Source organism: Cyclopterus lumpus, chromosome 1 (genome assembly GCF_009769545.1).
Source record: "Cyclopterus lumpus isolate fCycLum1 chromosome 1, fCycLum1.pri, whole genome shotgun sequence".
Classification (NCBI taxonomy): Eukaryota; Metazoa; Chordata; class Actinopteri; order Perciformes; family Cyclopteridae; genus Cyclopterus; species Cyclopterus lumpus.
Window position 1 is genome coordinate 8220152 of NC_046966.1, and position 16261 is coordinate 8236412.

A 16261-nucleotide genomic window follows, 5' to 3' on the forward strand; every position below is an offset into this window, starting at 1 on the left:
GCAAGATACACACACACACAAGAAGAGGTACTCCGTCACAGTTCAGCACATATATTTTCACATCTACACAGCCCTTTATACACATCCGCGCGCGCACACACTCAAACACGATCAGAAACGTGCATGGCACTATAAACACATTGATAAAACCATTTCTATAATAAGCTATGTTTGTCAAAATGTCATCCCTCGGCCCTGCAGCCATTATCACGGCTTCAACATTTTTAGTGGCTCTTTAAATAAACGGCCCAGGCCTTTATGGCCTACAGTGATGCCCATCTTAACACCCACCGACCCACACACACACACACACACACACACAGTTCTCTCATCCCACTACATCTCCAACCAATACGCTGCAGACATGATAGCAATATCCTCTTAGACTGAGACTTTTATGTTTTCTCTTTTTGTTTTCCTTTTCAACGATTAGCAATAGCAAATGTGAACGTCGCCACCGATGCTATTTGCACTGAGTGTGAACTACGGACGCCGCTGTGTTTTCATTGGAGTTAGTTGCAAGCCTGTTGCGTTGCTAATGGGTGCCTCTGTGTGTTGGTGCAGATGCCAAGCAGCGCTGACTAAACTGTGGCACTTTGGGAGTGAGATCTGCTTGTATATCATATATGATTGTATAGATTACTAATTAAATCCCTTGGACTCTAGCTTGGGAATTATGAAGCCTATAAATGTTAGGCTTAGTAACCTGGCAACACCACAGCCTGATAATTAGGAGCTCTCAATGATCACCATGCCCACGCCAGTGATTTTATGGAACATCCCCCAACACCACAATCAAACCACACGCTTCCTTTCATCGTAGACAAAGACTGACACACACACACACACACACACACACACACACACTCACGCACACACACACACACAGTACAGAAGTAGGATTAGGATGTCCTAATTGATTGTACCCACCCTTGCAATCATGTATTAACTGCTCACTGCCCCCGTCCCAAAACTCACCCCTCTGTGCACATGCAGTATGCTTTTGTAAACATGTTTACTTGCACTATATGCAGTGCATGTGTGTGGTGTGTGTCTAGACTAGTGTTTTATTACCCCCTACTTTACAACTCTATGAGGGAATTATTGATACCTCCCCATCAAAATTAGATCTTTTCAGAGGCTTGCCCTGAGGTCAAACCTGACGGGATACTCAGAATATTAACAAAGAGAGACCACAATGAGAAGCCACAGGGCTGAGAGGTGAAGAAGACCAAAAGGAAGAAAAAGTGAATGTTTGAGAAAGGAATGGAAAGACGAGAAGGAATATATTATTACCATGGCTCAGAGGTGGCAGGGGAGCAGCGTTAGCTTTAAGCATCAAACAGAACAAAGTGGAATGTATATAATGAATTCATTTATATATATTCTGTAAATGTAATCTTATAATAGCGTGAACCCAAAGTTGTTAGAAACTCAAATATTTCATTAATTGCATTGTTGATGTGGCTGGCATTTGCCATAATTGACACATTACCAGTCGGAGTCTGTCTGTAGGTGCCAGCTACAGTCTGCAGTTTAAGTCTGAGGTATTGCAGTCTTCTTTTAAGTAGACCGATGAGGCCCTTGGACCTCTGTGAATCCGTTCAGATAGCCTATAAATCATAGATTCCACACATGAAGAGATGATGATGAATGAAGAGTAATGGATTGACCATCAATCTAAACATTTTATCCGAGATAACTTATTTATGTTAAAGGTCTTAAATACAAAGTCAAATTTGACACGCCATAATTGGATTGCTTTAGCTTTTGAGCCAATACTACTAGCATGATTGCGTGTTCACTTCGAAATGGTTTGACCTATGCATTTTAAAGTGCACAAAGAAAACACTTAATTCCTTTCTGTGTGCTTACTGAAACTCGCAGCATCAGTAACGGGACCTTTGCTACAGAGTCCTAGAGAGTGCTGACTCATAACCTTCACACATGCTTTTCTTCTGTCCGTTGCAAGGCAAGCATTATTTGGTCATCATAAAGTAACCGTTTCTTTTCCTGGGCAATCTTCTGACTAATCTGACGCCTTTGGTTGTGTTCTGTGATAGGAGTAAGAACAATAGTACGTTACAAAAGAGCTACCATGGCATCAAATGAACCAAACCCAACATAAGTTCCATCTGCATCAGTTATTACAGCACTATATTTACATGTCTGTAAATGTAGTGCTTCCTCTGACAAATGCACACAGAGTGCTTAGATGCAAACCACGAGCAGCAACAGGACTGCTGCACTGTCTAATAATAAAAAAAACACTTACGTTTTTTTTTCTAATTGCTCAAACTGTGATACAACAGATACATTTAAGGAGACGGTTTAATTTGCACGAGAATATTAGAATACTATGTTTTCTCATACTGTACTAGATCTCCACTGATGTTTCAACAGCTATTAGGGGCCAAGAACCAACGAGTCAAAGGCATCTACTGTGTTTGTGTGATTTCATCTTTAATATCATTACTTTCTGAAATCTGTGCTTCTGGCAATACACAGAACAGATCGGTCTTTGTGCAAAATTGGACTTACCTTGATGAAGGAATGACCATCTACGTTCCCATTCAAATTATACTACGATGGATGAACTACGATGAAAATATTGTCAAGATGGCAGGGAGGGATTTCTTACTTCATACAGTAGTTAATGCTGCAAATGATGATTAAGAAAATGTTGACAAGTTTCCGGGTAGGCTGCAGACTACAGCCTCAACAAACAAAAAGCACAACCTGTGAATGTGAATCTAAATCACAAACATGAGGCCAAAATTGTAGGCAGAACAAATGCTCCTGTAAAGGAAAATCATAACTTTAAACAAGAAAAATAGAAACTTGCAAAGTTATTTGTTCTGCCTTCACTCAGTTTTGTGTTTGTTTCAATGTTTTGATGTGCGGGTGGGCTTAGTTCCCATCGGCCACCCAGCAAGTGATTGATTGATAGCTGATAGATCTGCTGCCACCTGCAAACAAACAAAACAACGTCCTGCTCCTAATTAAGGCAACTCTTGAGTCAGTTAATAAAGAAGAAAGCAAAATAACCATGAGGGGGCACAGGAGCCAATGGACCAATTCTTTTTTACAGCCTTTGGGATGAGGATAAAAGACAAAACAAAATCATACGTTAATTTTCTTTTTTAAACCAGGACTCCACCCAAAAAAATTAGGATTTCTATAATTGGGATCTGCATTTTCTCCCATTCTTTTCAACCATTGTTGTCAACAAAAGGAAGACTTACCCACAATATATCTGTTATCAGAGTTATGTCCTCACAATTTGTACGACCTTTTGCTCTGGGTGGGGTTAAAGTTAGAGTAAGGATTATAGTAAGGCTAGTATTGTCGTTGTTCAGGAGAGAATGAATCTAAGTCAGGGATTTTTTATATAACTCATCTGTTTAAAGGATTGTAAGTCTTGGAGTTATGCATTATTAAGGGTGCGGCCATTTGACAGGTAGGTGCTGTCTGCTTGGCCAAATTGAGCTACAGATTTTAACCTTGGAGTCATGTTTGACATGTAATGTAATGTAATGTTTGTGGTGTTGGTACCTTTTGGAGATTTCTTCATGAAAAAAATATCGGAAAAATAATGTGGCTTGCTGTGCGTTGTACGCCGGGCATCCTGCTCGCCCAAATGTGGTCGTTGGATAATGTACTGCTGCTGGATGAACTTTGTACAGTTTTCAACAAGATAATAATTGTAATATCCATGAAACTCAGCTGGAATATCTGACAGCGCCATTTAAGCGTGACTCTTTTTCTATACACCGACAGAATAGAAGACTCTGGCAAAAAGAAAGGAGACGTGTGCCATAGTGAATAACGTTAATATTAGTGCACAAATTGAAGGCGCTGACAGGAATTGAGTAATTTTATTAGTTATATTTATATGTTAGCACCGGGAGACGCCTTCAACCGGGAGCAACACGGCGGTAGGGTTAACTTTAACCCGATAGCAACACAGAGGAGCATATCACCAGGCTGCTTGTTAGCCTTAGTTAGTTTAATCAGGGAGCGACCAGTTAGATGAAGAAAGGATCATGTTTATTGTTAACAGATGATATGAAATGATGAAGTCTCAGAGTCATTGGCGATTGGACTATGGGGAGATTTTGAAATTGAGGGCTGACTGCCCCGATCATCAATAAGATAGATCCCCCGTGGAGTCCGGACCTGGTGGTGCTGATGAGCTGATAGAATGATGAGTTGATGAAGCTGATGGATCCGTGAATACTGGGCGGAGATGGGGAGGTGGAGGGGTGCGTAACAGCAGCATGAAAGAACTGAAGGTAGAGAGACATATATTTAAATGAGACAGCAGCGAGATGATTCGCTAACCATGTCATTGTTATGTTGTGCTTATTGGAGACTGATCTACACAGCTGGTGTCATGATTGACGGCGCAGAACAATGACAGCGAGTAAACAATGAGTGAGCGTGTGTGAGAAATGATTGGCAGACGTATGAGGAATAAATGGCGGGCTTGAGGGGTATGGTCTTCCTGTCTGAACTAAAGCTCCATTTTGGTAGTTTGGAGCTAGGTGGCTTCATTTGGCCCGCCTCAGCACCACCCATCATCCATTACATTACATTACATGTCATTTAGCTGACACTTTTATCCAAAGCGACTTTCAATAAGTGCATTAAACCATGAGTACAAACTCAGAACAAAAAAAATCAAGAAATTAACGTTTCTTCAAGAAAGCCCAAACTACAAAAATACCATAAGTAAGTTCCATTCAAGCAGATGCGAGCGGCCTCCGGTAACCAGTGAAGGTCGCGGAGGAGCGGAGTAGTGTGGGTAAATTTCGGGAGGTTAAAGACCAGTCGAGCAGCTGCATTCTGGATGAGCTGTAGAGGTCGAATGGCATTAGCAGGTAGACCTGCCAGGAGGGAGTTGCAATAGTCTAGCTGTGAGATGACCAGAGCCTGGACCAGAACCTGTGCCGCCTTCTGAGTGAGAAGAGGTCGTATTCTCCTGATGTTGTACAGCATGTACCTACAGGAGCGTGTTATTGCGGTAATGTTGGCAGTCAGGGAGAGTTGACTGTCGAGTGTCACACCGAGGTTCCTGGCAGTCGGGGAACTGCCATCCACCTCTTAGGCTTACAGGTCATAGACCGTTTCATACTCATCAGCCTCAAAAGTAAATGACACAGGTGATATGCAAATTACAAAACTATGCAAATGAGGCCTCGTTACCCAGGGCTTCCTGTATGTGTTAACCTATGAGACAACAATTCTTTAAATAATAACACCAGGCGGGCACACACCGTGGGTGTTTCTTTACTTTGAGTGTGTGTGTGTGTGTGTAGGTGAGCGTGTGTGTAGTTGTAACCTGATTTTCCCCCGGCATAGAAACAGTTTTTGCTCAGCATCTCGCTGCAGGTGCACGTCAACTGTCCTTGCACTGTTTCTACACCCACACCGCCTCGGGGGGTTGTTGGGGAAGGATCTCCAGGGAAACCGGAGGGTAGAGCTGGGTAGGTTCCCAGAGAGTTCAGAGAGGTTTTCCAGTAAATGAGGAAAATACCTGGGGAAGACACTAGAAGGACTAAAGGGAGACATTGTTTGTTGTCAGAAATGTGAGATAAATATATGGAGATACTGAAAATGTCTAAATATGTCACAAGTAACTGAATTTGAATAATTAATATTTGAGTTGCTCAACTTGAATAATTGCATTAATAACTGAATCTGAATAGCACAATGTGAAATTGAATCATCATCATTTATATACTTCCACATTCAGTTATCACGATTGATCCCGGACCACCCTGAGTGCCCACCGCATCAGCAAACCTTCTGTTGCTGCCGTTACAAGTTAGACCCGTATACAAACAATAGACGTTGGTATCTCGTTGGAAACTGATACAGAGGTCATGAGTCACTCATCCAGCACCCGCACATGGGCCAGCGGGAAGCCCGCTGTATAAATAACCGCACAGCAAGCCATGGTATGTCCGAATCTGCATGACATTTCTTTTTCAAAAGGCACTAACATGGCCAAGGTTAAGTTTAATGACTCAAATTATAGCTAGAGGCTGTAAAGGCACCCACCTGTCACTTATAGCAGCCACATCTTTAATTATGGATCATTTAAAGTCTAAATATAATATAAAGTGGTGAGTCATATAGAAATTCACTAGGCTGTAAAATTGTGCAATTAAACATGGCGGACATTTGGTGAAATGCAGTTTTTTGCACTTCTGCATTGGCATCACTTTTTAGCCCTTTGCCACTTGTTGAGACCTCGTGCTGCCACTGGTCACCAGCCCACTGGGACCCCCAGCCCACTGGTCACCAGCCCACTGGGACCCCCAGCCCACTGGTTACCAGCCCACTAAAACAAAAACAATATTTAGATAGTAAAGATCCAGTCATTATTGCATGTGGCTATAGTTCGTGGCAGAGTGAGACCTGTGTGTGTGTGCATTTCCGACTCTTAGTGTCACTATCTCTTCCACCTGGTTAGGGAGGCTGGCAGGTGTGGGAGAACGAGGTGGTGGCTGGTGACAAGAGATGCAGCGTGTTGATATCATTAAAAACTAATTTTGAGGGTTATTGCTTTTTCACCTGATTTAATCTAAATATGGCAGCTTGTTGCTGAGGGAGAAACGTGAATATATATTTATATATATAGAAAGAGAGAGAGAGAGAGAGATGACAACAACAGAGACTGAGAGTCTCTGTTGTTGTCATCTCCTATGACAACCTCCTATGAATCGCCACCTTAACGTGGTGGAGGAGTTTGAGTGGCTCAGTGATCCTGGGAGCTATGTTGTCCGGGGCGTCAGCCCCTGGTAGGGTCTCCCAAGGCAAACAGGTCTCGGGGGAGAGCCCATACTAAGAGCGGTTCAATAAACCCTGATGATAAGTAGCCCACGGACTGAAGCTACCTTGCCCATACAAGGGAAACCGGGGCACCCTCCCGGAGCCAGACCCAGGAGGGGAGCTCGTCGGCGAGCGTCTGGTGGCCGGGCTTTCGCCCATGGGGCCTGGTCGGGCTCAGCCCGAAAAAACATCATGGAGCAGCAGTCACCCTGTGGACCCACCACCCGCAGGGAGAATTATCAGGGTCGGGTGCTATGTAGACCGGACGGCGGGCCAAGCGGGAGACCTGGGCGGGCCGATCGCTGGCGGCATAGACTAGCTCTAGGGACGTGGAACGTCACCTCACTAGCGGGGAAAGAGCCGGAGCTGGTGCAGGAGGTGAAGCGGTACCAGCTAGATATAGTTGGGCTCACCTCCACGCACAGCATGGGCTCTGGAACCAAGCTCCTGGAGAAGGGTTGGACTTTGTCCTTTTCTGGAGTTGCCCAGGGTGAGAGGCGCCGGGCGAGAGGGGGATACTCACGAGCCCCCGGCTGAGCGCCGCTGTGTTGGAGTTTTCCCCGGGGAACGAGAGGGTCGCCTCCCTGCGCCTACGGGTTGCGGGGAGTAAGGCTCTGACTGTTGTTTGTGCTTATGCGCCGAACAGCATTTCGGAGTATCCGGCCTTCTTGGAGTCGGTGGGAGGGGTCCTGGAAAGGGCGCCGCCTGCCGACTCCATAGTTCTCCTGAGAGACTTCAACGCTCACGTGGGCAATGACAGAGAAACCTGGCGGGGCGTGATTGGGAGGAACGGCTTGCCCGATCTGAACCCGAATGGTGTTTTGTTGTTAGACTTCTGTGCTAGCCACAGTTTGTCCATAACGAACACCATGTTCGAACATAAGGTGGCTCATAAGTGTACCTGGTACCAGAACACCTTAGGCCGGAGATCAATGATCGACTTTGTAATGGTATCATCTGATCTGCGGCCGTATGTCTTGGACACTCGGGTGAAGAAAGGAGCAGAGCTGTCAACTGATCACCACCTGGTGGTGAGTTGGATCAGATGGCGGGGGACTCGGCTAGAAAGACCTGGCAAGCCCAAACGTGTAGTGAGGGTGAACTGGGAACGTCTGGCAGAGGATCCTGTCCGGGAGGTCTTCAACTCCCACCTCCAGAAGAACTTCTCACAAATCCCGAGGGAGGCTGGGGACATGGAATCCGAGTGGACCTTGTTCAAAGCCTCTATTGTGGACGCGGCTGCTCGGGGCTGTGGCCGGAAGGTCATCGGTGCCTGTCGTGGCGGCAACCCGAGAACCCGGTGGTGGACACCGGGGGTGAGGGAAGCCGTCAAACTGACGAAGGAGGCCTTTTGGTCCTGAAGCAGCTGACGGGTACCGGCGGGCCAGAAGGGCTGCAGCGGCGATGGTCGCGGAGGCTAAAACTCGGGCATGGGAGGAGTTCGGGGAGGCCATGGAGAAGGACTTTCGGTTGGCCTCAAGGAATTTCTGGCAAACCATCCAACGGCTCAGGAAGGGAAAGCAGGGTCTACCCCAGGCTGTTCTCAGCAGGGGGGGGGGGAACTGCTGACCCGGTGGAAAGAGCACTTTGAGGAACTCCTAAACCCGGCCAACATGTCCCCCGGAGAGGGGGCAGCGCCGGAAGACTTTGGGGTGGTTTCACCCATATCCCTGGCAGAGGTCGCTAAGGTAGTCAAAAAGCTCCTTGGTGGCAAGGTGCCAGGGGTGGATGAGATCCGCCCTGAGATGCTGAAAGCGCTGGACATTGTTGGGCTGTCTTGGTTGACACGCCTTTTCAGTATCGTATGGGGGTCGGGAACAGTGCCCATGGACTGGCAGACCGGGGTGGTGGTTCCCATCTTCAAGAAGGGGGACCGGAGAGTGTGCTCGAACTATCACGGTATCACACTGCTCAGCCTCCCGGGAAAAAGCTTATACAGTGCGGATTCCGTCCCGGTCGTGGAACAGTGGACCAGCTCTTTACCCTCGCAAGATTACTGGAGGGGTCCTGGGAGTTTGCCCAACCAGTTTACATGTGCTTTGTAGACCTGGAGAAGGCTTTCGACCGGGTCCCTCGGGGGTTTTTGTGGGGGGTGCTGCGGGAGTATGGGGTGCCGGACCCGTTGGCACGGGCCATCCGGTCTCTGTACACCTGCAGTAGGAGCTGTGTTCGTTTTCTCGGTAGTAAGTCAGACACGTTCCCGGTGGGTGTTGGCCTCCGCCAGGGCTGCCCTTTATCACCGGTCTTGTTCGTGACCTTCATGGACAGGATATCTAGGCACAGCCAGGGGGTGGAGAGGATCCGGTTCGGGAGTCTCGGGATCACCTCTCTGCTGTTTGCGGATGATGTGGTCCTGTTTGCCTCCTCGGACCGTGATCTCCAGCATTCACTGGGGCGTTTTGCAGCCGAGTGCGAAGCGGCAGGGATGAGAGTTAGCACCTCCAAATCTGAGGCCATGGTGCTCTGCCGGAAACCGGCGGATTGCTCCCTCCAGGTGGGGGCAAACTGCCTACCCCAAGCAAAGGAGTTCAAGTATCTCGGAGTCTTGTTCACGAGTGAGGGTAAGGTGGAGCGGGAGATCGACAGGCGGATCGGTGCGGCTGCAGCAGTAAAACAGGCGCTGTACCGGTCCGTCTTGGTGAAGAGGGAGCTGAGCCGGAAGGCAAAGCTCTCCATTTACTGGTCGGTCTACGTTCCAACCCTCACCTATGGTCACGAACTCTGGGTCGTGACCGAAAGAACGAGATCTCGGATACAAGCGGCCAAAATGAGCTTCCTCCGTAGGGTGGCCGGGCTCAGCCTTAGAGATACGGTAAGGAGCTCGGACATCAGGGGGGAGCTTGGAGTCGAGTCGCTGCTCCTTCGTGTCGAAAGGAGTCAGCTGAGGTGGTTCGGGCATCTAGTCAGGATGCCTCCTGGACGCCTCCCATTAGAGGTTTTCTGGGCACGTCCAACTGGTAGGAGGCCCCGGGGAAGACCGAGGACACGCTGGAGGGATTATATCTCCCGGCTGGCCTTGGAACGCCTCGGGATCCCCCAGAATGAGCTGGAAAGTGTTGCGGGTGAGAGGGAGGCCTGGGTCGGCCTGCTGAACCTGCTGCCACCGCGACCCGACCCTGGATAAGCGGGTGATAATGGATGGATGGATGGAGAGACTGAGAGTCTCATTGTAATAATTGAAAAACCATTTGAAGGGCTCTTTTCTCAACACCCAGCCACTGCGCAGCTGAACAAAGCACTTCTCTTTAAAGTCGTGACGTTGATGATGACCCCAGAGCCCTACGGTCGCCGTATAAAAACGCCTCTTTTGACAGTTTGTTTGTGAGAGAAAATGAGCTTGTTGCTCCCTCGCAGGATGGCCCCTGACTTATCTAATTCCTCCCTCTGAAGTCATGGAGAAAGCGTTTGTTTGCGTTTGGGGTGGTGGAGGAGGCTTCAACGCTGTCAACCCCGATAAGAGACAAAGGGCGGGTCAGTTTGGTTTTCTTCCCGGGAACTTTAATCAATTTAGCCACACTTATACCGTTAATTTTGGAGCTGGTGGAGACTTTTGATTGTTGTCTTCCTTCTTAAAGCTCAAAGGGAGGGAGAGAGAGAGAGAAAGAGAGAGAGAGCGGCTGCGTATAAAAGGAGTGAAGAGACAATCAGTGTCTTACATCTTGCTGTACGACGAGTACACTTCACAGAAATTGAACCGGGTTCAGGTTGAAACTTAACTTTCCTGCCACATCTGTGTGTGTAAAACTTGTATTTCTGAGTGATTACTGGAAGTGCTGCAGCGAACGGCCGCCTGACTGACACGTTGTGGGGCCGCCAACGTAACAGCATGTAATTACAGGCTGCATGCACACTGGTGTATGTGTAGGGGTCTGTACTCTCCTCTGAATGCATGCAGAGTGCAATCAGAAGGTTTAGGACTGGAGAGAACATCTTGACTAACCCTCCAGCCTGAGGCCGCAAAGACATTTTTTTCAGAAAAATGAAAGGAAGAAAAAGAAAAAAACATATAGAGAAATCCTGTTTAAACACAAGATAATTAAAAAAGTTATATTTAGCCAACATGAGAAGAAAATGCAAACGGCATTTTGGTGGAGCAGCTTGTGTACCTACCTTGTTTATCCTCTGACTTTCTTCCTGCGTCTCTTCACTCTACATCACTTTAATAGTACACAGAGACACACCACGCTGCTTCCATCATATGCATTTCATATAGGTCTGAGGGTACTTGTTGCCATGGAGACAGTGTTGTGGTGGTACAGGGTGGAAGCCCTCGACTGACAGCAGCTCTTCAGATCTCTGCGAGAGGAAGTCGACTGCTGTCTCTCGACAGGTTCAGGAAGTGAGGGGTGAAGCTGGTTTAAGACAACAGCAGCGCTTCGAGAGAATAATGCACATCCTGTATGTTCTGTAAATTACTGCATCTTTAAACTGTATGCATCCAATAAACAGTAGGAATAGGGCATCAATCGTGATAGTACAAATGGTCGGTTTGAATTAAAAGTCCTGCAAAAAAAATAAAAGAAATGTGCACCTCAGGCTACCACACTAATTGAATTATTGACAATAGACTTTATGTTTTTCCATCAAATTGACACAATTAAGAATGTCATTTTCTACAAGGGCACACAATTCAATACTAACATTTTTCAACAGACTAAAATAATTAAAATGTGCACAGTGAACTGGCAGCTCCCCTCTGTGTTTGCTGTTATTTGTGCATATCTAATGCACTGAATTCTAAGACTATATATACATACATTTCATTTAATATAGCAATTCATAAACCAACTAGAACGGGCACTTGGTAGAGCGCATACCTTCGCCGCAGCCACTTTTTGGTACTTGGCATGAGAGTGTGGGGAACAGTAAATTGATGTAACTTGATACCAGATATTGTGGTAAACATCACAAAAGAATTATGTATGAACATCAGCCTTGATTTATTAATTTCGAAAGAAAACCATGTAGTGGTATTTGATACAATTTGGACTGTATGTGCTGCGAAGATATAAGACACAGAAATGGTTGTTCTGTTGATATGTATTTTATTAATTGTTTGGACAAGTACCTGAACATACATGTCCAAAACCGGACGTTCGTGAAACAAGTTCCCTGAACATTACCATTGAAACATCAAGGCCAAATGCATGAAGATTAATACCTCTGATTTTGTTTATTAATTTTGAAACTTTTGTTTGCGTTGAGAATAATTTGAGAAGACTTACAACACCATATATACTCCTATTGAAACACAATACATGAACTAGATGTTACTAACAATACATCAGCCGAAAATAAAACGTAGTATTCTATCTGACCTAAGCGTGTGCAGTCATACATGAACCAGTGATAATTGTGTATAATATACAAGAACTAGAAGTAGGAATACATCTCATCATAGGTGAAAAGTCACATTTGCAGAGAGACGCAAATGATATCGTGGTCTGAATAATATGTGTCCACGACATCCACATGTACAGTGACTGGCTGGTTGACGTAGACGTGGTCCAGCAGTGATCCTTGGCCAGTCGTTGGTCCGGTTACACACTGGCTGAAACCGTGGTGAGCCATCAGCTGGAGGATGTCATGGTTAGGGGTGTCCAGCAGGTCAAAATTGAAATCTCCGAGGAGGACCGTCAGGTTTTCTGTGTCCAGTGTGGTCATCAGTTGTTGAAGACGATCTTTGAAAATCGTAGGACCCTGCGATGGAGGCCTGTACACGGTCACGATGTTGATTGTCCTTCGGTGGGTGTGGAGGGCGATTCCTGTGTACTCCAGTGCTGTGGATAGTCTGTCCAAACTCGCTGGAGCCATCCCCTGTGGAGCCTGAATCATAATGCCTCCTCTGTGAATACCGTGGTCGAGGGGCCTCTCAACTCGAAAGCATTTAACGTCCTGCTTGAGCATTTGTTCCGGTCCTAGTCGTTGACCATCATGCAAAAAGGTCTCTGCAAACAGCCGAAAACACAAAACGCACATTTTGGAAGGTCGTGAGTCCCTGACCTTTGACCCCCATTTCGCTAACAAGGGTAATGACGGCATTGTGTCGTGGTGGATATCACACGATTGGGCATTAAGTTCTGAACATTTTGGCATTAGTATCATGCAAATTAGACACAAATTAAAAACGCTATGGTAAAAAGATGATTTTGACATTTTTATGATTTTGACCTTTGACCCGATCGCTCCCAAAATTTAATCAAATGGTCCCCGGATAACAGCCAATCATCCCACCAAATTTCATGCGATTCGGTTTAATACTTTTTGAGTTATGCGAATAACAAACAGACATATTTACAAATAAATACACAGCGATCAAAACATAACCTCCGCAAAAGTATTTTGCGAAGGTAATTATTACAAATGTATGTTCTCAGCACATCTTAAGAGATTACGCATTGACACTGAAACCCGTCTCAGTGTTTGAAGATTGTTTCAGGAACAAAGACAAACAGCATTGTCCTGATCTTGCCTTATTGCACAGTTGATTATACTAAATACATAAATGTCCCTGCTGCCTGATGAAAGTGGAACGTGAGTTGTTCTGACTTTTTGTGAAGTTGAAAGTTTGAACATGTTTCAATGCAATGTACAGATGTTTTGCAAAAGAAAAGATAATGAAAGTTTCCGAAAATAGATAACGTTGCATCTCCCCTTGCACAGTTGCAGATTATTTCCAAAGAGTTTTTCCTCACTGTTTGTGAGTATGTATTTTTCATCAGAAAAACTAAATCAGAGCTGAAACTCACCGCATAATGAGTTGGTACTTCTGAATCTTGCGCTTCTCAAGCTGTCACGCCACAGCATTATCCAGTATTATCAGAGCATATATCATTTTATTTACGCCCTTTTTGTTCCATTAACAGGCTCGGCCCCCCCACCCCCCTCTAGTCATGCTGCTGTGATTGCTGTAAATCTTAGTTATTACCTTTCAGGGCACACAGCGGCTTATCCACAGGCTGGATCGTGGTGATGGTGGCGTCAGCGGCTGGCGGCGGAATCAGGGAAATACTTTGCTAAATTATCCTTTGTGCAATGAGTTTCCTGAAGTACCTTTTTTCATCAGCGGCATGATTATTGTCGGAAGTTGTAGAGGGTATTGGCAGGCCCGAGAAGATATTTCAGAGATTGGTTCAAATAAAAGTAAATGAGTTTTCAAACACGGCGAGGACCGATGTTGTACACGACACATTCCCGTTAGGTCAAAGCCTCACATGCTTTATAAGGAACACAGTGGTTCATTTGTTTAAGGTCCATGAGGACTTTCTAACAACTGAATCCAAAAAATGTATTACTGAATTACATGTAACTTTGATTGAAAGTTTTAATCACAAGTACAACTATTACTAAAAAATAACACATTTAACAAGCATCATCAAACCTGACCACCACGCAGCGGCAAATACAATATAAGTGGCATCAACTGCATGCGTTGGGCAGCCTTAAGGCACTGCATCATGAATTGCCCACTAGAAGGGCACCTTACAGGACACTTCATGACATTTTCTCCACATGGGAACCTGAGAGGTCCCTGCATCATGTTTTCTGAATTTTAAGAGAACCCATCAGTGGCCTGCATCACGTTTATCCACTCGAAGAGCACCCTCGAGGGCCTTGCATCACATTTTCTTTCACTTTGTGCCAATGTAGACAGCATCCACATATGTTGAGAATAGATCTGCTGTACAGAGGCAGCCAGGCATCATCGGAGGAGAGAAAAGGATGGAGAGACTAATCTCCCTTTTAAATTGAGAAACAGCTGTTCAAGAGGGACACAGTGAGATGTGACGATGATGTCTCATTCTCTCTCCTCTTATATGACGGTTTCCTCTGAAATCACACATACACAACCAATAAGAAAAATTGGAAAAAAAATACATGCATGTAGTCGCGGACACATGCGCACACTTTGATCCATGAACACGCGCGCACACACACAGACACACACACACATGCTCAAACCCAAATGTGCACACGCATATGCAGACGCTGATGCAACAAAACAGCAACAACTGAAGCAGCAGTCTAATGATAACTGCTGTAGCTGTGATGTGGATGTTTGTGGACCGCAGAGGAGAGAGGAGATTTGGTCCACAGTGAGTCGGCATCATGCACAGACAGACGGCACAGCAGGACACCACAGAGGTCAGGTGAGACGGCAGCATCAGACCCTGCACCAGCAGCTGGGATCTATTCAAGATAAACTGTACGATATCAATTTGGACAAGCTGAATGGAAATTGAAAAGTTCAATACAACTAGAGAGCAAGAGACATTTCAAAAGTTCCTCAACGCTTATTTCCAACAGATCCCGAATGGCAGTGCTCCGAACAAGTGACGGGTTGGAGCGCTTGTAAAGGTCGCTAAATGCCCAAACGCACACACCGACGCGTGCCGCCCGTTACAGTGATGAAGCAGTGAATAAGTGCTGTGACTCTGCCCAGCAACCTCGGCTCCTGTTCAAAGTTCAGACCTGAGTTTGGAGCACAGGTTTAAAAACAAAACCAAAAAGACAAGAGAGGAAAAGAAGCGTTTGTTGGCCGTGCTGAAGTCAGACTGTAAACGAGAAGCTCCAGACAAGAAATGGCAAAGAGGCTGCTGGAAGAGTTGCAGCCGTCTCTGAATTGCCATCTGTGTAACATGTCCACCATGACCCCCCACAAATGCCAGTCCTGCTGTCACCATCCAAATGGCAATTGCGTTTTCTTCGGATGGAAACATGTAAATAAACATTTGCAGTTACAAAAGAAGAATAGCAACGAGACACACAGTACTAATGCATTTTTGAAAGGTTCTTTCTCTTGTCAATGTATTCTTCTGTTGTTCTGAAAAGCCTATTTATTTGTATTTAACCCAGCTGATTTCATTTTGGCACAACCCGTCCTCAGACAGGGTGGCAGGTAAGGCCTTTGCATTGTACACTAAATTATTTTTTCTTTTGAAATAATAATTTAAAATGCATGAATCTGCTCTTGTACAAGTAAGTGTTATGCAGCACTACGCCTCCCAAATAGGATTTTTGTCACTGCAGTTTTCCAGAGGAAATCTAAAAGGGAGTGTGATCTCTCTCGGGTCTAAATCCCCAGACACATAAGTTCCGCCACCTTCATGGAGCTCAGTTTGTAGCAAAGGGAAGAGGTTTCACTTCAATACATTCCTACACAACAGGTAAAAGGTATTTAGTGGAGAAAAATATTAATTTGCAATGTTAGCATCTTACATAAACAATAGTGGGGTCTCAGGTTGTCATTATGAGTGTCTGACAACATTATGGAAAATATCTGACAGAGAAATGAAACAGCTTTCACTTGATCCAGTCTGTTGGCTAATGTGTCCAAGTCCCGCTCATGGAAAAGGCCTGTTGTGATTACTTTGTTTACTCAGGCTCAAATCAATCAATCAATAACGACTCAAATGAATGA